The sequence below is a fragment of the Balaenoptera borealis genome (genome assembly GCF_965194805.1).
Source record: "Balaenoptera borealis genome assembly, chromosome: 5".
In the NCBI taxonomy this organism is placed as follows: Eukaryota; Metazoa; Chordata; class Mammalia; order Artiodactyla; family Balaenopteridae; genus Balaenoptera; species Balaenoptera borealis.
This window is the reverse complement of record NC_138862.1, coordinates 118,032,416-118,057,016: the sequence shown is the minus strand read 5'-3', so window position 1 is coordinate 118,057,016 and position 24,601 is coordinate 118,032,416. Positions and strand designations below refer to the sequence as shown.

At 36.1% G+C, this 24,601-nt stretch overlaps 1 long non-coding RNA gene across 1 annotated transcript; it reads left to right on the top strand.

The window, feature by feature from the left end:
* LOC309629191 lies at nt 1–23,667 on the top strand. Its single transcript, XR_014244914.1, has 2 exons — nt 1–12,769; nt 16,625–23,667. It is a non-coding gene; the product is annotated as an uncharacterized lncRNA (long non-coding RNA).
* The last annotated feature ends 934 nt before the right edge of the window (nt 23,668–24,601 follow it).

Here is a 24,601-nt window from a genome sequence, read left to right as displayed (position 1 = left end):
AAAAAAACCCAATCAAAAAATGGGCAGAACACCTAAATACATGTTTATCCAAAGAAGACATACAGATGGCCAGCAGGCACATGAAAAGATGCTCAAAATTGCTAATTATTAGAGAAATGAAAATCAAAAATAAAATGAGGTATCTCACCTTACACCAGTAAGAATGGCCATCATTAAAAAGTCTGTAAATAATAAATGCTGGAGAGGGTGTGGAGAAAAAGAAACCCTCTTACACTGTTAGTGGGAATATAAATTGGTACAGCCACTATGGAGAACAGTATGGAGTTTCCTTAAAAAACTAAAAATAGAGTTACCATATGAGCCTGAAATTCCACTCCTGGGAATATATCCAGAGAAAACTATAATTCAAAAAGATACATGTGCCCCAATGTTCATTAGCAGCACTATTTATAATAGCCAAGACATGGAAACAACCTAAGTGCCCATTGACAGATGAATAGATAAAGAAGATGTGGTATATATACACAATGGAATATTACTCAGCCATAAAAAAGAATGAAATAATGCCATTTGCAGCAACATGGATGGATGTAGAGATTATCCTATTAAGTGAAGTAAGTCAGATAAAGACAAATATCATATGATATCACTTATATGTGGAATATAAAAAAAAATACAAATGAACTTATTTACAAAACAGAAACAGACTCACAGACATAGAAAACAAACTTATGGTTACCAAAGGGGATAGCAGGGGGCTGGAGAGGATAAATTAGGGGGTAGGGATTAACATATACACACTACTATACATAAAATAGATAACCAAGAAGGACCTACTGATAGTACAGGGGAACTATACAATATCTTGTAAAAACCTATAATGGAAAAGAATCTAAAAAAGAATATATATGTAACCGAATCAGTTTGCTGTACATCTGAAACTTATACAACATTTTAAATTAGTTATACTTCAATTAAAAAATGGTTAAAAAATTAATGGGACTATACACTAAAAATATACTTTACTGTATGATGCCTTAAAAATAAAATTATACATGTAATTTCAAAAAAAGTGGACATGACCATAAACAGGAACACATGGTAACTCTTTTTATATATAATTCATTAGAATGAGTTTCATTAAAATATGTATTATGACCCTTGTCAATTACTTTAAGCTTACAGGTAATCAGAAAGAAACCACCTCGACCATTCACCCCACACAATCTTGTCAGCTAGTTTCAATGGCTACTTTTGAGCTACAAAACTCAATATTTGTTTCATCAATGCCTTTTCTGCTCAGATCAGCTAGAGTTTGTTTCTGCTGTTTGTATATAAGGACCCTGACTAGTGCAATTTCTGAAACTGTAAAATAGGCTACAAGGATACAACACTGTAGTCAAAATTTTATAATAACTATAAAGAGTGTATAACTTTTAAAAATTGTGAATCACTATATTGTACACCTGTAGCATATAATATTTTAGAGCAAATACACTTGAATTAAAGAAAGAAAAAAAGTGTAAAAAATCTGAAAGAAGGTAAAAAAAAAAAAAAAAAAAGAAACAAAGATGGAGAGCCCTAATCAGAAAACAGGAAATAATATAGCAGAAATGTGTCCAAATATACTAGAAAGCACAGTAAATGTGAATGGGTTAAATCTAACTATTAAAAGACTAAGACACACACATAACAAAAGGTCTAAGATTCACAGATTGGATTAAAAAAATTCAACTTTATGCTATTTCTAGTTACAAGATTCTCACCAAACAGAAAATAACATAAAGTTTGAAGATAATGAAATGGAAAAAATATATATTACAGGAAAATTGTAACTAAGAGCTCAGCATTTTTACTTGCTTTCCAAAATTACTAAACTTGTATTCTATTCCTTCTCACCTCTGCCCACATGTTTTGCACACTGCATCAAATTATCATACACATCATTTATATCAAATAATGGAGCTCCTTGCTTTGTTAGCTGGAATAGGAACATTTTCATGCTTAAATTTCTCTAATACCTCAATTAAATTAAATTGTTAATCCCTATCTATAAAAAAAAAAAGAAAACCATACTCTATTAAGAAGGAGAAAACCTAAAAATGTAGAACTAAGCTGAGCTCAGAATCTTCTTTTCTAAGACCTTCCATTTTGGAGTACATGCAAAAGAGAGTTGACATTATTTTAATAGAGTTTAAGGAAAAGTACATGGACTCTGACACCAGATAGACTTGGATTTGAATCCAAACTCTGCCACTGACTCTGTGACAATGAATAAAATCTTTTATTTTGCCGAGCCTAAGTTTTCTCCATACAAAATGGAAATGAACATCTCTACTTTCAGGGGTTTTGTAAAGATTTAATGAGATAATTAATCAAAAGAGTTGGTCTCAACCTAATTGGAATCACCTGGGGAGATTTAGAAAGTACTGGTGCCTGGATCCCTTCCCCAGAGATTCTGATATAATTTGTCTGGAATAGAACCTGGGCACTTGGTTTTTTAAAAGCTATCCAAGGGCTTCCCTGGTGGAGCAGTGGTTGAGAATCTGCCTGCTAATGCAGGGGACACGGGTTCGAGCCCTGGTCTGGGAAGATCCCACATGCCACGGAGCAGCTGGGCCCGTGAGCCACAACTACTGAGCCTGCGTGTCTGGAGCCTGTGCCCTGCAACGGGAGGGGACGCGATAGTGAAAGGCCCGCGCACCGCGATGAAGAGCGGTCCCCGCACCGCGATGAGGAGTGGCCCCTGCTTGCCGCAACTAGAGAAAGCCCTCGCACGAACCGACGAACCGAAGACCCAACACAGTCAAAAATAAATAAATTAAAAAAAAAAAAAAAAAAAAAAGCTATCCAAGTGATTCTAATGTGCAGCTAAGGTTTGGAAACACTGATCTAAACATAGAGTCTAGCCCACTGCATGGTATATAGAATTCATGCCAAAATTATAACTAGGATGATGAGGATGATGATGATAATGATGATGATCATGATGGTGATAAAGGTGATAAATTTCAGCTACAAAATTCAGGCAGTGAAATTGACCTAGTGCAATTATTCCTCCACAGAACTCAAGAGAAAAAGAAGCCACTTAACATGGAAATTATCAGTAACTTCCAAATAATACATATATATTATTTTCATAGCTCTTAACTTCTAATCCTCTATACAGCTTATGAGGTAAATATGGATTTTAGGAGTGAATATTACTCAGAAAGTTTAATTGTTTTGCAAAGGTGACAGGTTAGGGAATAACTAAGCCAGAATGCAAATTTAAATCTATTTAATCCAAGTTCAGTAATACTTCTATTATTCCACAATTGTCCACAGTGGGTAAAGGTATAGTTCTGCTTCTTCACAGACAGAATTTACAGGTAATTTTCTAAGTTTGGAAAGTAATCCTGAGATCACATGATGATTGAAGCAAAGGGTACAGTTGCTATAGTCACTAATGATCTCATTAATTTGTGAGTGGTTTGAAGCCAAAGACTGTGCTTTGTTCATCTACTTCCCTAGTAACTTGTACAGTGACTGGCACTTAATTGGTGCTCCATAAATATTTGCTGAATGAATATTAGAATGATCTAAAACAATCACTTTTAAAAATTTAAAGAAAGTTTTTAAAAAGTGGTGTCAATAGCTGATAATAAAAACTCTAAATGTGTTATTTTCAATTAAAATTAATGATCATAAGGATTTATTCCAAGTGTATTAATCAAGGAAAATACTTGGAGCAGAAAACAGAAGTTATTGCTTACTTTCTGTCTCTCACTCTCTCCCTCCCCCCAAACACACATATGAAAACTAAACTAATTCAAGGAGTATTATTTAATACATAAGGACATTATTTATATACTGATTTTTAAATTATCTTACAACTTCTGTATTTTATTAGTAGAACATATCCATAACACTTCAATTAAAGTTGATTGAAATTGGATATGTAAGTTTTTTAACTTCAAGTGATGTAAGATTACCTGAGGTTTTACCTACACATAGGAAATAAAAATCCATATTACTGCTTATACATATAGGGTAAAAAATTATTAGATGGCTAAGATTAGAAGAACTTTTCATGGAAATGAAAAGTAAGAAGGAAACTTGTTATTCTAAAGAAATAGATATTTGCTACCTAAAATAAATTATTAATAAAGGTGTAGGTGCTTTACCATAATATTGAGACATAATTTTACATATATAGTACATGATCCTCCTGTGTAAATATTAAAAATGTACTACATATATCACAGTAATTACACATCATTTACCTGGTATTATTGATATGATGCATTTATGTCTTTAGTGAGATACTTTGAGATGGAAGAATGTGGACATCATTTCCTAGTGAATAGTGATACAAGGATTCAGATAATTCTGAAACTATACTTCAGAATATAGTAATACTGCTTTTTGAGGGCAAGGGGGAGGGCAAATCATAATGTTATATTCTCCGCTTAAGAGACAGGCATTCAGTGACATGGACAGTTCACATGATGTTACAGGACGTCGAAAGGCCACATGACTTTGGGGGGGAAAGTTTCATGGAGAAGGCAGGATTAAGCCTAGCTTGAAGTCAGCAAATAATCTGAACAGGAAAGGAAAATGAGTTGGGAAGTCCAAGAAGTAGACTTTGTAATAAGTTATAGAAAGATATAACAAGGAGACCAAATTAGCTACAGCTGGAGGTTCATCTAAGAAAAGAGTGGGAGACAGGCTTGGAAAGTTGGGTTAGGACCAAGTAGAGGAGGATTTTGAAGGAAAGTCTCAAGAAATTCAATTTATCCTTGTTGTCAGGTAGGAACCTGAATGACACAGAATAGATTAAATTATGCTGAGGTTTAAAACAAAAATCTCAGTGGCTTAAAACAAAAGAAGTTTATCTCTGGTTCCTGCTACATGTTCACCTTGAGTCGGTGAGAAGTTTCCTCTGTGTTGGCCTCATCCAGGGATGCAGTGTTAACCGTCTGAAAGGCCTCCATCTTGGAAGGGAGACAGGAAAAAGCTATGCCCACACCGGCTCAACGGCTTCCACCTAGAAGAGACACCTATTCTACCAATATTTCATTGGCCAAAGCAAGTTCCATGGTCATATCTAATTTCATGAAAGTAGGGAAGGGACATCCTATCATGTGTCTGGGGGCAAGGGAACGGGAAATATTGGTGAAGAGCACTAATGACCAGTCTGATGGCTTTGCTCGGGCACATTAAATTATACAATTAGAAATTTGTTTGTGAAGAATACTTGGCTGTAGAGTGCAAAATAGACGTAAAGGACAGAGCTGGAGAGAGGGAAGCTATCTCCACAATAATTAAAATTATGTACATGTAGCAATAACAATCTGAACAGGGGGGAAAAAAGCATATCCGTGAGAGACACTGTGAAGGAACAAATGAGGAAAACTTAACTAACAGGCATAAGGTGTGAAGGAAAGGAAAATCTTGAAGATGATTAAGAGATCTCAAGCCTATATAAATGATGTTTCTCTTAAAAGCAGAGGAAAGATGAAGGAGGGGGCAGTTTAGGGGAAAGAAAAATTTCATGTTAAATCAAGTTGTGAACTATGAAAACTGACATTTGGGGACATTCAGAAATATTATTATGAAGTTTAACTCTTCCAAACACTGGAAGAAATTTGGTGGAGTTTTAAGTATGTGGCTCATTTGATTTTGATTTATTCTAATACATTTAAAGATTTCACTACAATTCCTAATCCAGGTGGAAGGCGAGGGAGGAAGCAAGAGGGAGAAGCTGGATGATTTGAGCTGCAAGGCAGTCTCACTAGAAGCTTCAGCTGACCCGTGGGATGTTCTGAAGAATTGGCACCCCTAGAGCTGTCTTGAGTCAGGGAAAGAGGGCTGGGCCTTTAAATCTCAGAGAGGTGTGACCACGGGCCAGGTGGATCTCTTGGCTGAGACAATTCCTGAAGAAGGCTGACTGCTGGCGTTACTGTCAGCAGCTGGGGTGACAAGTCTTCTTTTCCGAAGGGGCATCTGAGCAGCACATCACACCATCCTCACAATTACAGATGCCTAGATTTAGCATATGCGAAGATGGGAGAAGAGACTTGAGAAAAAAAAAAATGTTTAGAATACCTAAACAAAATATAAATATTTTGTGAGGTAAATCATTTTCTTAGGGTTGGTATTCCCATAGGTTAACCTTTCACTGATCTGAGCTGAACCTATGTATAATTCACAAGCATGACGTTCCTCGGGGAAAAATCATAGACCATGGCCTCCACGTCAAGCAGCTTGAGAAGTATATGGGGATTCAAGCTATCAAACCTTCTTGTTGTCTTAATAGCTCACTCAGGTTTCACCTTGGAGATTTTCATCAAGCACCTATATAATCTGAAAAATAACAGGCTGGTTGTATTAAAATCTGAGGGAGATGGTTTCATTTCTTGGGTGATTTAATTACTATCTGGCATTTAATGTTAATTGGGAATGCAGGCAATGAAGCATTGGGTAAAGTGATGAAACATCTTTCATGACTGCTCAAATATTAGGTGTACCCATCATTCCCAAAAGGTAGGGACCAAAAAATCAGAGGCAGAATTAGTTTAAAGATCAAAAGAGAAGGATCTGTAATGTTAATTGTCAACGTAAAAGGCATATGCCTAAACAAAAAAGAAAAAGAGGTGCTATTCTAAAAAATATCAAACCAGCTTGTATTATTTATTCCCATTTGTACAAATGTGTTTATATGTGTGTGTCTAGGTAGAAAAAAATCACATATGAATATCTACTGATATATAGGGCTATCCATGAGATATTAAGTGAACAAAAGCAAAAGCACGTTGAAAGGAAATGCGTATATTATGCTACTATTCTGATAATAAAATAATCAGCCAACCAAAACTACATTTTTTTTTTGCATTTATGTGCTTGTATTCATTTATGTGAGCAAGTAGAAAAGCAAAACTAGTAACCTTATGAGAACGGGAGGGAAAAGAATGTGTGATAATTGGCATTTTTATCACATCGTTGCTGTATATTGTTTCACCAGTTACAATAAGGAAGTATTCAATTTTGAATGAATTCACTTTTGAGTTGAAAAACATATGAAGAAATTCATACAAATGAAAAACAAAATATAACAACACATAGATTCTATTCTTAAAGTAGGAATTTTAGGGTTGCTTTTTAAAAGCAACTCTAGAAACCATTCAGAAGAGCCAAAACAACTTTCAAGGAGTGGAGTTTGGTGTGCAAAAACAAGCACATATGATACAGGAATAAATAGGGGTTCTTTTGTCTACAGCAAGCAGTGCAATCTTGACCTCTGTAGCAATCTGAGCTAATCAGCCTGTCCTGTCCATATAGGGCCATTCAGAGCAGAACAAATTTTTACCAAAAATGGTACAATGACCTGAGGAAAATAATTAAAGAGTGATTTTTATGAATTGCCAGGGTTAGTTTGGATAGAAGTTATTTGTTTTAGATTTTGCCTTATAAAGTACTTTGGTTCAGTTAAGTGTTGCTCTACAGGTCTAAAGACTTACAAAAGAATGTAATGTCATTAGAAAAATATGAAGAAGGAGCTTTTCCAGATGGGGGAATTCTAACAGGAGGAAAATTATAATTGCCAGTGGATAAATGAGAGATACTGGATTAACTGATGATCTACAATGGACTAATTTAAAAGATGCTAGAAGATCACTGTGAAAATTCCTTAAAGGATTCATAGGTGGATTCTATTATGTAGAATAAACTGAACTTCAGAAAGATGTCTGGATTATGAATTACAGTTAAAATCTTTAAATATATTAGAATAAATTAAAATCAAATGGGCCACACACTTAAAACTCCACAAAATTTCTTTCAGTGTTTGGAAGAGTTAAATTTCGTAATAATATTTTTAAATGTCCCCAAATGTCAGTTTTCATAGTTCACAACTTGATTTAATGTGAAAGTTTTCTTTCAAAAGCGAATAGTGCATAATCATTTTCCATAGAGTTTTCTATATCAAAAATATCTACTAAATTCAGTGCTATCTTACTTATCTGGCTCCTACCTAGCCATACCTCCAGTTTGGATGGATTTAGTGTACAAATAAACCTATTTTCTTAAAAATGAGGCCAATACATAAGAAGAAAATTCTATTAGGGAAGAGCACCTATAATCTTAGCTGAATGATCTAAAAAAATTACATCCACTTTTCATGAAATGAAAACCACAGGACTTCATAAATTCTTCCTTTGTGGAGGACAACTTGGTGTATCTGAAAGCATGATCCATCTGTACAACATATAAAAACAGCTCAGAAGAGGCGCACAAGCCAGCCAAGACAAGGCGAGTTCCCACTGTGCAAACCTGAATCCCATGCAGACAATTCCAAGATTATTTATTGCACCTTGGTGTTACAGGGAATGAAGGCGACTAATTGCGCATAATCATTTTTCAAATGGCTTCCGCATCAAAAATATCCATTAAATTCAGCACAACTTGATTTTTTCTGGCTCCCAATCTATCCAAATCTGCAGTTGACGTTGATTTATTTTTCATGTAACCTACTGAGTCCTGCAATGTGCCCCGCACTTTGCCAAATAATTCAGTCTCTAGCACAGACCTTCCACATGGGTTTCCTTCTCCCCATTTTATAGATGAGTAAACCAAGGGCAAGAAACATTAAGCACCTTGTCCAAGGTCATACAAACAATTAATGACTAGTCTGGGTTTAGAACCTCAGTAAGTCTGACTTTAAAGTCTAGAGTATTTACACTGTAACATGCTGTCTCCAAGGAGTTTCTGTTCAAGGTACCTCTCCCTTTATACATTTTTTAAAAATCAGAATGATTAGGCTGAACTCTTAGCTTTCTTTTATTCTTGTTCAGGAGATGAATGCGCTAATGAGCCTGGAATGACCAATTAATGAAACCACTGGTGATTCAATGAAGACATTGCTGAGATATCTTACAGAATGACCAAATTCACTATATTTCATCACATTTAAAAAATTCTGCAAATATACGTGTACATAATTTTAGATAACTATGTAAATGAAACCCTCCTTCTTATCCAGACACCTATCTTCACCAGCAAACTCCTCCACATTCACTCTCCAACCCTTGGAAGTAGGTGGTTGACTTTTTAAGATACATTTCTTTTTTGGTTTTTTTTGGCTGCTCAGTGCGGCTTTCGAGATCTTACTTCCCCATCCAGGGATTGAAACCGGGCCATGGTAGTGAAAGCACCGAGTCCTAACCACTGGACCGTCAGAGAATTCCCACGGTACTTTTCTTATGATAGCTCCTCTTTCCCTCTTTTCCTTTTCGTCCTCTCCCTAGGGAATAATGTCCCATGTTTACAACCTGGTAAATATCTTTCTATATTTTCCATGTTTATATAATTTTATGAAATACACACAAACATGAATATTCATACCTACAGTTATATATAACATCTGCAAATATAGAAAGGCATGTCCTTCTTTAGTGAATATTGGATGGTGTCCTGCCTACTTTTTCTCCATCCTGCTTTTCTCACTAAACAATACTGAGGGAAAACCCCTCCAAGTTAACTAGTATACACTTTGATTCATTATATTTGTTGGTTTCACCATGTTTACCAATGTAGTAACAAACATCTATATATGTGTGTTTTTATTTCTATAAAAGCATTCCAGGAGTTGAATTGTTAAAGATACAGTCTATGTAGTATTAATTTTAATAGATATTGTCAGATTGTTTTCCAAGAAGGCTGTAACTGTTCACATTACCAGCTGCAATGCAAGTGCCTTTTTTTCTGCTTTTCTGGCAAGAATAGTTCTTTTTAAATTTGCCAGGTTGATGGGAATAAAGTGATGTATCACTTAATTTGCATATCCCTTGCTATTAGTGTATTTGGACATCTTTTCACAAGTTTTTTGGCCACATGGATTTAGTCTGCTCATTTTTTATGGAATTGTTTATTTTCTTGCTCTCTAAGGATTTTTGTATATTCTAGATAGTAACCATATGTTCAATGAAGATATGTGTGGTTTTTTTTGTTTTGTTTTTTTACAAAATCCTATCATTTATCTACTATTTTTGAGGGATCTGGCAGAAATTTTAACTTTAATTTAGTTAAATAAGTCTGTCCTTCCGTTTTAAAATCTCTGTGTCTTTCTGTTTTGGTTAAAAAGTTTCCCCTGCTCCTATGTTGCTATATTGAAATTTTAACATTTGTTATATACTAAATTCATGAAAACACTGGCATCTTTTTCTGGAATCTTGTAATTTTGGATCCCATACTATCTCAGAAGCACAAGTGGCACCGATTTTCTGGCAGACTTTGCCACTTACCAAACATAAATTGAGTGTAACATGGAATAAGAGCTATGAAAATACAAAAGAGTGTGGTAACTCCTCCCATAGGGACTTACAGCTCTTAGGGGGTAATAGGGTGATATCATACATGTACATAAAGTGTTAATCAACAATACCAGGTGTGATCTTTGATGGCCAGACAAAAATGTTGGAGAAACAGTTGGTGATATATGGCTTCAAATCAGAAGATGTGAACACAGTATAGAGTGTAATGTGCAGAGTAAATTTGGAGCAAGGGGGACTGACGTAGCCTTTGAAATGAAATTAGATGACTAGTATCAGAATTCAGGAGTTCTGCATATCTGAGCACTCACACAGATTCCTCTCATTTTGTGGAGATAGGAACAATAAGAAAATATTTTTATGATGACAACATCATCGCTAATAACTGATATCAATTATCAGTGAAAAATGCATAATTTAAAAATAACATTCAACAGTGATGGCTTAATTATTTACATTTTGGTCTTAAATATATTTGTTTATACTTTTTTTGAATTGTGATGATATTGCTTTAAAAATTCTAGTTTTATAGCATTAAAAAAATCATCCAAAAATCATAGACATCTCCCTGAATGGTGAGATACAACTAGTCTGCCCTCATCCACTTATGTAAAGTTCTATAGCACATAGGAATAGGAGAGGACAGGACTCAAGTTTGGTTTTTGGTTTTGTTTCTTTTCACTTGTGATGTGTGAAGACTGCTGCCACTTGGTGGTAGAGGTATTCCATCATTACGCCATTAATAGATCTCACTAGAATAAGGTTTCATTACTCTGGATATTGGATAAGGCCCTGCCAGAAGGCCTTCAATACCCTAAGGATAAGATGTGCTAAGTCCCCAAATTAGGTACAGCCGTCTTTGGGCAAAAATTTGAGGGTTTGTACTGGGTTTGAGGAGCCTTGATCAAGATATTTCCCGAGGGTGACAAACCCATAATTGCACTTATCAGCTTTCAGTTGCCTTGATTAATGCAACCTTCTGTGATTTATCACCCAGACTATTTTTAATCAGGGGCTCTCCTCATTGTAATAGACTAGAGATTTTCAGGAATGGCAACGCAGGCTTGTTTTATTTATTTGTTTGGTGAAATTTCCTGAGAACACATTACAGGCAAAAATACCCAGTCATTTTGTAGAGACCTGGGATTAGTTGAGATCAGACTGGGATGTTTTCCACCCAACCTCCTTAATGTTTTAAAGGAAGTTTCTGATTTTTCCTCCTGTTACCCTCCAACCACCCTGCACCTATCCTGACATTCAAAGCATTTGGTTAAGGCAGTGTCTGCCAGATCACTCCACTCTCCACTGTAAAGTTACTATTTTTGCATTTCCATCCTCTGCTCTTTAGAAATGAGTCGTTAAATCCAGTAAGGGGTTGGGTAGTTGGTTGTGTGTGGGGGGGTGATTGGCGGGGTGGGGGAGGAAGGGAGAATTAAGCTCTACCTCCTGGATGGAGGAATACCAGTGGTGGGTTTTGATCAAAGCAATACTTCAAGAAAATTAAATTGATAAGAAGCACAAGAGGGGAAGAGACTATCTGAGAGATCAGTTACAAAATTCAAAGCCTGAAGAGATGAGGACATAAACAAAAGCAGACATCTGGTGAAGCACACCTCGAAAATAATATCGTGTAAGTGAAAGAAACCAAGTGATTGGAAATGGGGTAAGAGTGAGAAAGGAAACCTCGAGCTATATTGAGGTTTTGATCCTGAGTAGCTGGGAAAAGGGAGATACAATAGAAAACAGAGAAGATGGACACTTTTGGTTGGGGAATAGAGACTCTGAGGTTCCTGTGGGCATCAAGGTGGACGCATTGAGTGAGCAGTTAAAAATGAAATCACAAAACCATTTACCTCCTTGGGAAATTTGCTACCTTCTAGGGCCCATTCTATGACACAAGGCTGCTCTTTCCTGCTCTCCGATCGTATGTCTAAGAAAACTGTTCACTTTTGGAGGAAAGGCTCAGGATATGTTAGGGGTAGTGGCAGAGGTCAGAGGAACACTCCTCCAAGAATAGATCTGGATCATTCCATCTGTCCTATAGATGAGGCTTGGCTCAGTTATCACCACCTCACTGTAAATCTAACTTTGCTGTGAAAATGTGGGGCCTGTAATTACCTTAAGGATAGAATATCCAGTGTTTCTCATTACCTATGTGAACAGATAATCTGAAGATATTTGAGATCTAGCATTTCTCGGTTTGGGAAATGGTAACAGACAAGGAAATCCTCATTAGCATTTCCATTTTGCATTTCAAATGGAACGGGGGTGTGTTCAAAACTGAGCCTGCTTAAGCTTTAAAGCATTCCTTAATTATATGTTTAGTAATGCCTGAAAGGCTGAGGAGTCCCTGAAAAAAAAAGAAGAGTGTTGACTAAATATCTACGCCTTTTGAGGCGTAGAGGAATGCAAGGAATCTTCAAATCTCAGGGTGGAAGGAGACTGCAAAGGTGATTTATTCTTTTCCATCCCTTCACCGCGGTGAGGATAGGAGAGAGGTGAGGGCAAGGGAGAGGGGGAAGGCTATGAAAATGGTCCCAGAGTGATGGGGCTCTGTCCTCTTTTAAATGGCCGTCTTACTAGGAGACCCATAGCCCTCCTGGCAGGCTGCTCCAGCATCTACTGACTGATGGCCGGAATTCATTTCTCTCATGTCACCTAAATAGCTCAGAGTTAATAACTCATTCTGTTTGTGCTGTTAATGATAAACCGCTTGTACAGACTGGTTTAATTTCTAAAAGATACAGTGCAAACTATGAGATGGAAGTGTCAGGTACAGAGACTTTGTGAATGTTTTCTTATTTCTTTCTTACCCTTCTTTTTGTCTTATACAAATCTTTTTTTGCTTCTTCCTTCCTTTTCCTCGTTTATCATCTTATTTATCACTTACAGTGTTACGTTCTGTTTGTGTTAATAGCAGGATAATATCAATTTCAAAGCCTTTAGCAGTATGCTTTTTTATGAATTTAGAAATTAAAGTAGGTTTCTGAATATCTTGAAATAGCCAATATTTCCTAGAAATATCTAATATTAGAATGTTTCTAATATTAGAAACATTCTAATATTAGAATGCTTATTTGCTATTAAAAACTTTACGTGTAAATTGCCTGGATTAAAAACAAATGAGGGGCTTCCTTGGTGGTCCAGTGGTTAAGATTTCATCTTCCAATGCAGGGGGTATGGGTTTGATCCCTGGTTGGGTAGCTAGATCCCACATGCCTTGTGGCCAAAAAACCATTGCTTCATAAACATAGAGGCAATATTGTAACAAATTCAATAAAGACTTTAAAAATGGTCCACATCAAAAAAAATCTTAAAAAAAAAACAAAAACAAACAAACAAAAAAGCAAATGAGAAAGGCTTCCTGAGAAAATTGACTTTATCGTGTAACATTCTGTCCACATCCTGCGGCCACTGGCCACCCACATCCTCCTACTCTCACCAACCCACCACTGTTTCCCGTTTCTCATTGTTCTCTCCCCTTAACTCTGCTCAGCACCTCCTTCTGGTCCAGCCACCACCAGACACCCATCTTCTCCTAGCCTCCTCCTCCACGCTCACTGTCCAACACATGAAACTTCACATTTTGTGTTTTTCTCATGCCTTGCATTTTCATTTGCACTTGTTATTACCTTTTCCTTCCTGACCCTTTCTGGGGTGATTATTAGAGCATGACTCTCTCCTCACTCAGCGGCAGAATATAACCCGCCATCCACTTCTCCTAAAAAATGCAATAGTGATTAAAATGAAGCAAAACAATTGTAAGAGAGATTGCCTGTAGGATATATAGTTCTATCAGTCTAGACCTGTGATTATTAATCCTTTCTCAGTCATGGAGCCCTTTGAGAATCTGCTGAAAACTAGGAACTTTAGAAGAGTACACACAATTGTATACATGTACAAATCAGGGTGTGTGGATCCCTGACACTAGGTTAGGCCCTTCTTTTCCAGGTGAGCTAAATTACCTCTTGGGCTAAGACTACCCATCGTAGCCCAAGACTGGTTGGCTTCTGTTCATGGTCCCTGAACAGCATCGTTTCTGGGGTTCTGGACCTAATCTCACTGAGCCGCTCCCTAATGTTAAGCCTGCAAAACATGACGGAAAACAGCTTAAGAACACTACCCAAGAAACTTGTGATTGTATCAAAGAAGAATTATCATTGAGGAGTGTGGCCACTGACTCACACTTCAGTTTCAGAAACCCCTCTTTCTTCCACTACCAGGAAAGCGTGCCAGGCACACTCCCACGTGTTAACTTTGCACCTTCAGAGAGCTGCAGGCTTGACACCTAAGGTTGACTTTCACCTTCTGGGGGTCTTGCCTCAACTACCACTTTCTCGGTGAGGCTACCCTGTTTTAGAATGGAAAGGACTCCCACTCCCCACACAACACCCTATTTCTCTTCCTTGCTTTACTTTCCCTTACAGCACTTTCCAAATCTAGAATACTCTGTAGTTTACTTCTTGTATTGCCTGTCTCCTTCCACTGAATGAGAGAATGTTCTGTTTTGTTCACTGGCCTATCCTCAGTCCCTAGAATAATGCTTGGAGTATAGGAGATACTCAGATATTTGTTGAATGAGTAAATGAACAAAGAGATGAATATATCCCTCTTTTCATTGCCTACCAGGAAGCTCGGGATAAAATTTTCATTTGATTGATATAACGTGTATAGAATTTCGTGGTATGCGTTTTCTATATTCACCTTACTTCTGACTTCCATTTTATTTTTTCCATCCTTTTGTGCCCTTTCCCTCATTTTCTCAGTCACATATTTCATACTTTTTGTGTATGTGTTGTATATAATTTTGTCAGCTCCTTCAAATCTGTTTTAAAGGAGGCATGGAATTAATGCAATTTTTTTTCTTTGTGCACTGTTATCTCCTCTCTTCACTTTTTTGTCTATTTGTATATTGTAAAATGTTTCTCCCACTATTTTCTACTCTTCACTATTTTGCTTTTTTTTAACCATGTTTTCTTTATATAGAACCATGTGTCCTAACATGTAAGTGAATGTGGTAGTCTGTAGATAGATAGATAGATGATAGATAAATATATATATATAGAGAGAGAGAGAGAGAGAGATAGATAGATGATAGATAGAGATAGAGAGCCCTGAATCTGTGTTATTTTGCATACATGTGGTTTATGGAGGATAAATTTGTGAATGTTTGTCTTTCTGGAAAGTTTCTTCAGACATGAAGAGAAATATGTAAATCTGTAGTAACAGCTGCAGGAGAAATATAGTAATAAGTTCTGCACAGTGAAATTTTTATTTCTAAGCTTAACTGAAAATAAAATCTCCTTTTCTAATATTCTAGTGAAAATGATCATTCAAAGGGCTTCGTCTCCTCATGTGACTCAGTGAGGTGTGTTTTTAAAAATGTTTCCACCAAAGTGCCCATAATGGCAGAAGGAGAGAGCAAGTGTATGCCAGCAGGACTTTCATTTTAAGACTTGTATTTTCTCTTAAAAATACATATGAAGTTGGCTTTTTATTACATTTTATATAAGGATAATATTTTAAATTACTTATCATTGAGAGTAATGGGCTGTCCCTGAGCATGCATCAGGTAGGTCCTGGACTTGCAATACTGACCCGGCACATCGCTAGAGAGAAAGTCTAGGGTTTAGGAATTCCATGGAGATCGAGAATATCAGCAACAGAAGATGCACTGCCTGTTATAATTCTTATTTTTAAGTCTCTGAATACTTCTACTATTTGAAAATAATTTTTGAAAATGTTCTTTAACTTGATAAAATCCTTCTAGGTCCAGCACCTATGTTGCCTCTTCCATGACCATGATCCTTTATCTAATGCCCACGATGGAAAGTAATGGCACCTTCTCCTGAAAAGTAAATGGACTGATAATATTCACCGAGATCCTAAAATGTAAAAGAACTGACTGTGGAATATGAAGGAGGGGTGCTAGCATATATTGAATTCCTATACTATACCAGCATGTTCATAAACGGTCTTACTTAATGTTTGCACTGATTCCATGAGATTTCTAATGCTATTCTCAAACAAGAAAGTATAGGCTAGAGGTTGAATAACTTGTCCTGACTCACACTGCTAGAAAGTGGCAAAGATATTTAGAAGTTTGAGTTTGTCTAGTTTCAAAATCCATAATTTTTCATGGTGTTGAGGTCACCTCTTTGGTCTCGATAGCATTTGCCTCTCTAAGGAGAGAAAAACAAATGTACCTGTTAATTCTAAAAATAGAAATGTTAATCAGCATTGATACTGATTTTGTGTTTTAGTATGTTTTATCAACAAAGAAATCACTTTGTAAGCCAGTTGTATTTCTTTGCAACAATTTTTCTCTATGCTGTTTTCTGTTCACAAAGAAGTATCATGTCACGAAAGAATGAAAAGTTGGAATAGAAGAAACTGTTACTTCATGACAGCCTGAGTTACTACCAGACTCCTTACATCTATCTGGAATTGGCTGAAAGTTGAGTAATACATATAACATATTATATACATTATTATATATATACATATGTTTTCTGTTGTTTTTCAAGTGTACGAAGAGACTTTTCCCAGTTATAAATGCAACTTCAGTTAAACATTTTACTGAATTCAGAGTAGCTTTTGGACCTTGAGTATTTTCCTCATTCAATGAATATTAAAGTATAACTGATAACACAGACACAACCAAAAATTTTATTTTATTTTAGAAAGAGGTTTTAGTGCTGATAAAGGTCATCAGGGACTCCTAGAATTTTTTTAAGGAGGAATTTTTTTCCATGTGGTTTTCAGAAGTACACTAAATTTACTTTTGTACTACACTGCATTTTATCTATCTCTGGAAACATTTTAAAGTACACGGTGGATTTAATCCCATTAATCTTTGGAAATACGATGAGTGGTTCAGTTCCTGATTTTCATAATCAGCTGTTCTAACTGTAAGATATTACTGCCTTATAGGGACATCTGCTGGTAGATAAATAAAGGTCTGGAACAATAAAATACTGCCTTCTCAGCGTTTGCCAGGGCATCACTCTGAGGCTGTAGCCTTCCTTGTATGCATCTGCTTCAGATAGTGCATGGCTGTTAAAATGCTAAATTTTCTATCATTTCACGGTCCAATGCTTCTCAAGTCACATAAAAATTGCCTTTATTACACATGTGCCTTGTTCCCACAACAGATTCACACATGTATTTAATTTTTCTTTTCCAGACTGACCGTATATTATCCTGAAAACCTCAGGCTTTCTGGAAGCTTATGCACTCTGGGGCAGATGGCATGAAAATTGTAGCCCTTGGAGTACACGCTCTCCACTATAAGCCATCACCTGTTCTGCTACCTGCCTTGGATTTCCAGATCCGCATGAAACGTGCAAGGAAAAAGAAAAGCCACCCTCTGTCAGTTCCCAAGTTGCAGAAACAAAAGTAAAATAAATTTGATAATGTTATAAATGTCTTAAACTTCCAGCCTCTAATTTTTTCACGAGATGGGGGAAAAGCATCTTAATAATTTTATCAGTAAGTTGAAACGCTCCTCTTCCACTCTGCCACACAATGTTTTCCAGCAATAATTAACTGCAGCTAATTAATTATCACCTTTCACTTGAAAAAGAATTACCTGATGAAAGTAAAGCAACTGGTAGTATTATTTCTACGAAACTTAACCATCACCAGAAGGATGAAATAATTTATTTTCTTGTGGTGTTTCACTGAACAAGGATCACCTTCATACTCCATCTCTGGAAAAGCAGAACTGTGTTAAATCCTATATTGTAGACTTAAAATTAAATTGCCCATAAAAGTCAATATTACCAAGAGTACACTGTAGCAGCTTATTCATGCCACTTCTTTAAACTCACTGCACCTTAATGTGCTAATGTGACGGAAAATAATCATCATGGGCCTTCCCAGTGCTTTCTTCTCTATTGTTTATATATGTATATTTTTAAAGCGAGTAGAAGATTGTTTCATCAGTTAAGGCACTCCCTGCCAAAAGAAACAACATAATCATTAACTAATTACAACTAAATAATAGCATTGCACATTTTGACAGGTTAAAGCACATTCAGTTAAGAGTTGAAAGCTCAAGAAAGAGAATAACAAAGCTACTACTCCCACAAAATCCTCAAATGCCAATATGGGAAATAAACTCCTCGAGGGATTTCACCAACCATGCGTCTTTTTCGCTCTTGCTCTTATTGTGTAAAAAGCATTTGGATTTATATTAACATTTTACAATAATTCACTAAGTGATCCACTTACTTTTACTGATTTTAACCAATCATAAATCATAGAATCTACTGACATTCACAGTTTCAACATGCTGAAATCATCATTTTGGCTGTTGCCCCCATTACTAATGAAGCAGCAAGATACACATGGCGACTCTCAGATGTGAAAAGAATAAGGAAAACCAAGGCAAGAGAGGAAAACCAGTGTTTCCAAATGTAATCTAGTTCATTCGAAAAGCCAAAAACAAAACACAAAGACATACCTGAAATGGCATGTTAGCAATATTGTTTCTGAAGAGCCTCATACCTTAACTGAAAAATAATTTTGATAAAATTAATGCAAAATTAAATTGTCTACTTTATAATTTCTTAACAATGACTCAAATAATTTTGACTATATCAGTGTCTGATTGTTCCCAATCTCCTCACACGTATTCCATCAAAATTCTGAAAAGAAAATGAAAAGAAAAAAATAGAGAATCTCTTTCTAAACCCTGTCCTTTAGCAAGCTCATAAAAGGATAATTAAAGAATAGGTTTTCCAGTGTTGTAGGTACTATAAACTGTTAAAGCTCAGAAAATGTGACTACAGAAGGAATCAGTACATGTTAAACAGCGTGAATGTAGGTATAGAATATCAAGCTATTGTTATTTTTAATTTAGTTATTGTAGCCAAAGAACATTTCCCCCTTAACTCTACTATCATGAAACTTCACACTAGACTTATAAAGTTGGCCAGTTTGCTGCTAGAGAAATGAGGAAAGAGAGGGCACACAGCAAAGACTATTAAGAGGTTTTGTACTAAACATTGGAAACCAATTGCAATATAATAGAAGTAGTAAGTCATTTAATATATTACTTTTTGCAACTTGGGTATGGAGCAATAAAATTTGTTCAACACATGACTACATTTTTCTTGTGAGAGACAAATGAATCATTATTTAGCAAACGTCAAAAGGGAATTCAAAAGGAAAAACCATTAACATCAGAAGGTGGAATGAGATCCATGCATTAAAGAGTGGTATTAGTATTGCAAACCACAAAAAAAATGTAGAAAAAATTTAAATTATTTACCTTTCTAGTTCAGCACAAATGTCCTACAGCTAATTATCATGAGATATTGCCTGGAAATTAACCAGTCATGTTGTGTTTCTATCTCCAGATTTACAATTAGTAATGCTATTAATGTGGTTCCTGTACTTAGCGTTACTAATTATATTGCTATGAACTAATGGTGTTAAAAATAGCAATAGCCATCAAACTACCAATTAATGCTTAATGAGAGCATATAAACCTTGGCATTGTAATGAATTTCAAAATTATTGTTGCTTGTGTTCCTCTTGTAATTGTGCAAAAATGGGTGTAACCAGTAACCACTGAAGTAGGGCATTGATTGAAAGCATAGCTACCACATCTTTGCAGGAAAATCAAGAAATAAATGGCTCCTTGAAGGAATATATATTCCATTTTACCGTTAGAATTCAACCCACCAGTTTCAGGGAAGAATTTTTCCTGGATACACAATATAAAAAACAACTGAAATACAATTTGCAGAGATGTTGTTTGAAATCCATGAATAAAAAAGGAAGCATTTCAAAAATTTTTTTGAAGAGGAACTTTTATGGAGGAATCATTCAACAAATCATCTCTCCTAGAATTATATAAGGCAGAATATCCCAGAAGTTCAGTAGATACCAGAAGGTAGATTTAAGATTGGAATACCCTATATTAGCTAGGATAGGCTAGGTTATGCTGCAGTAACAAACCCTGTCAGTGGCTTAACATACAAAATTTTATTTCTTGCTCACATTTTATGTCCAGCACAGTCACTTAGGGACTACTGCCCACTACAGTTACTCAGGAAGCCAGACCTAAAGATATTCCTCTCTGTCATGCACTCCTGTTATCTTCAGAGGGAACTTGGACAATGGTGCCCCCTCTATTACTTCTATGCAGAAGTGACTTATATCACTTAGGATGTTATTTCATTGGAGAAAACAAATTATATGACGTCTAAGTTCAAAGTGATGAAGAATGTTACCCAGAAAAAGAATTAGTGAAATATTAGTGCACCACCTCATATGTTTTAGTTCTTTGGCACTATTTTAATGACTATAGAAAGACTATGTCTATGGAGAAATTCACTGGAGAACTGCCTAGTGGTGGGGGAACACTGGTAGAACACCAATATACCTCTTTTAGTTTCCAGAAATATGTTCTTTGACTTTGTCACTAAAAAGTCATTTCCAAAAATGGGTTAGTGAGATTACCCTATTAGTATACAGTGTTGCAGTATATTAAATGCAAATGTATCTTTTTCACTTCAGAAATGTACTTTGATATTTCATCTTGACATTAGCCTTTTTAACCCTTGGTCCTAGTCAAAACCATGCTGTATTTCAAGAATAGGAAAGAGCAGAAGTTACCATAAAATGGAGTAAGAAAAGGAATTATTTAGCCAGATAAGAGGCTAATGATGTGCACGTGTATGTGTGAGTGTGTTCTCAAACCAGCACAAAAGTATGCTTACATCATCCACACTAACAGTGGCAATGAGACACTGAAGAAAACTAAAGAAGACACTAAGACAAATCATAGGGCTCAACTACAACGTTTACCGATCTACACTTTAACGCAGGAAAAGAATAAAAATATAGCATGCGTATTAAAGTAAGGATATGTATCAAAACCCAAGATTGCCTCACAGCAAGGGGTCCAAAGGGGCTCACTGTGGACTCCAATTGTCCTCCCTCTGCAGGGCCCTCCTGGATGCCCTTTCTCTATTAAATCAGGAACCTCTGACATGGGTATAGAACACCTTGGAAACAGGACCCCGAAATGGAATCCCAGTTGGGGCTTCTATCACTCCACTGGTCAGGCAGGCACATCATTGCTGTATAACCAGCCCAGATAGCAAGCCCACAGGCACCAAAACCAGGTGCAAACCACAAATATTGTTGTTATCAATAAACTATACGTACTGACAAGCTGGTACAAACTGCCCCGAAACTTGTCTCGGAACCACGGTTATAAACCAATACTACTAATCAGGCCTGTTTCATGTACTGGCTAAGGATCAGTGTCATGAAGTGATATCTCCTATAAAACAGCTCAGGCCAATACCAGGCCTGATGGAAGTAGCCCTCACAGCACAACATCCAAATAGATTTCACAAAAAGCTAAGCATCTGAACTTATAAGGAGAACTACATTATTAATAGATCAATTTGCAATTGCAATTGGGGCTTAGGGATAAATATACCTCTGGGTCGGGGGCATATTTGGAATGCCTAAGGTTATTTTCAAAATTCGTCCCACCCTAGCTAGCCCAGCCCTCTCTGAAACTTAACCACTGTCATTGCTGGGCTGTGACTTAGATACTGAGGAAGATATGTTTTAGGCACACATTCTGTTTCAGTTACTAATCCCTGTGTGTAACATATTGCCCCACAATTTAGAAGCTTAAAACAACCATTTATTAGACTTGCTAAATTTATGCTTTAGGAATCTGCAAAAAGCACATGGTAGTGGAAGATCTACTCCACTATGCCTGGGGCCTCAGCTGGAATCATCTCCAAGGCTCCTTCACTCACAGGGCTGATGGTTGATGCTGGCTGTCAGCGGGGACCTCAGCTAGGCTCAGACAGAGCACGTACACCTCTCCTTGTGGTCATTTTTTTCACAGCAGGCAGGCCCAGATTTCTTACACGGTACCTCAGGGTTCCAGAGGTGAGTGCCCGAAGAGATGGGAAGTAGAAGTACCAGTTTCCTAAACAAATACCGCATGCTAACACATATATATGGAATCTAAATAAATAAATAAAATAAATGGTCATGAAGAACCTAGGGGCAAGACGGGAATAAAGACACAGACCTACTAGAGAATGGACTTGAGGAAACGGGGATGGGGAAGGGTAAGCTGGGACAAAGTGAGAGAGTGGCATGGACGTATATACACTACCAAATGTAAAATAGATAGCTAGTGGGAAGCAGCTGCATAGCACAGGGAGATCTGCTCGGTGCTTTGTGACCACCTAGAGGGGTGGGATAGGGAGGGTGGGAGGGAGGGAGACACAAGAGGGAGGGGATATGGGGACATATGTATATGTATAACTGATTCACTTTGTTATAAAGCAGAAACTAACACACCATTGTAAAGCAATTATACTCCAATAACGATGTTAAAAAAAAAAAAAAGAAGTACCAGTTTCCTAAAGCCAGGGCTTGGACACTGGTCCAGCATGACCCCCACTGTGCTCCACTGCTAAAGCAGTCTCGGAGCCCAGATTCAAGGGGACAGGACAGGACACAGAACTCCCCACAACTCAGTGAGAGGAGTGCCAAAGATTTCGAGGATTATATTTTAAAACTAGGACATCTGCCTACAATAAAATGTTTTCAATATTTAGCCTATAGTCCAATTTCTTTTCTATTTCCCGAGATATCTAGTGTGAAACCAGCATAGTTGCTTTCTTTGGAAGTTTGTAATTAGAGTTCCCCAAGCAGCTTTTTTTTTTAAAGCTAGTGAATAGCAAGAGTGGGCAGATGACAGGGCGTGTGGCAAGTTCCACTATAAGTCCTTGAGAAAAGTTACTGAAAACTTCCGGGACAAGAATGGAAATCCAATTTTAGTATTAGTAGGAAGCCATAGCTAGTGAAAACTGTTCATTTATTTATGTAAAGTCTCTTTTAGAGAAAGAGCAGGAAAATTCAATGATCATGATTTGAATTTATTTATCTAGCAGAACACTCACAGACAAGTCTAAAATGGATAATATTCAGGTTGTGACCATCGATTTTTTTAGAGGGAGCCAAAAACTGTCAGTGGTTGTTTTATTGTTATTACATATAAACTGGTTCAATCATAAAAGTCGTTCAAATAAACTGGTTCTATCATAAAAGTTGCTAAAATAATAAAGATGGAAATGTTTATTTAGCTACAACTAGCAGTTAAAGCCTTCAGATATATTTTCAAATTTTGATGTCATTGAATTTTTCTACACTCAGGAAAGAAGATATTATAATTTGAAGAAGAATGATAGTGTATATATTGATTCCATCATTGTAAACTATAACCATATCTAAATTACTGTAAAAGTCCACTTCAACTAAAGAATGTAAAATAATAAATTCTATTGCCTTTATATTTAAAAGTACCTTACTCTAGTTTGAGTTTCATCACTCAAAAAATAAATCCAATATGATTCTACTGATTGATATCCTAATCAAACTCCATTTAAGACAAGCACAGGAAATGATAATTGAACTTCTATTAGCTCTTACACAGGAAATTTGGAAGATATTTGACTTATTTTTACCAACTAACTTTTTTTATAGAAGGTTACTAAGTATACTGAATGGGATGACAGTTTTCTGAGGTTGACATTTGTCTTTTCATTGGCTGCTTCCAGGGTTTATTCCAATGAACTGATTGGCTAGGAGTTGCTGCTTATTTTTCTCCACACATTTTGTGTGTTATCTTCAACACTTGGCAGTTGCCTAATGGGTCATTCCTCCCAGATAAAGAGCAATACTCTTTAGGCAAGGCTATAGGTATAGCGGATCTAAAGTGTTTATTTTTATTTTTCCTTATATTTAAGTATGAATCATTCCACACTTTTCAAGGCAGAAGAAAATGACATACTCCTACATAAGATATTGATAATTCCACAATGATATGCTAATGAGATGTGTCTCCAACTTAAAATAAAACATTAAGCCTTGGAAATGAGAAGAAAAATCTATTTAGAAAAGCAAAAAAAAGTATCAAAAAACTTCAGAGAAGTTTCATAAACAAAACAAAGTATAGATAGTACCTATGAGAAAAAAAGCTGTAAACTTTTATTAAAGAATGTAACCATGTTTCTTTATTTTTTTTAAACTTTTGAATTTTACTTTATTTATTTACCTGTATACAGCAGGTTCTTATTAGTTATCTATTTTATACATGTTAGTGTATAAAGAATGTAGCCATGTTTCTTAATGAGAAGATTTTATATTTTAAAATGTTATATATGTATATATATTTTTTAAATATATATATGTATATATATGTTACAACTGGTATGCTACAATTCCAAAGAAAATTATATTGAAGCTGACAGAATTGTACTAAAATTCACATAGAA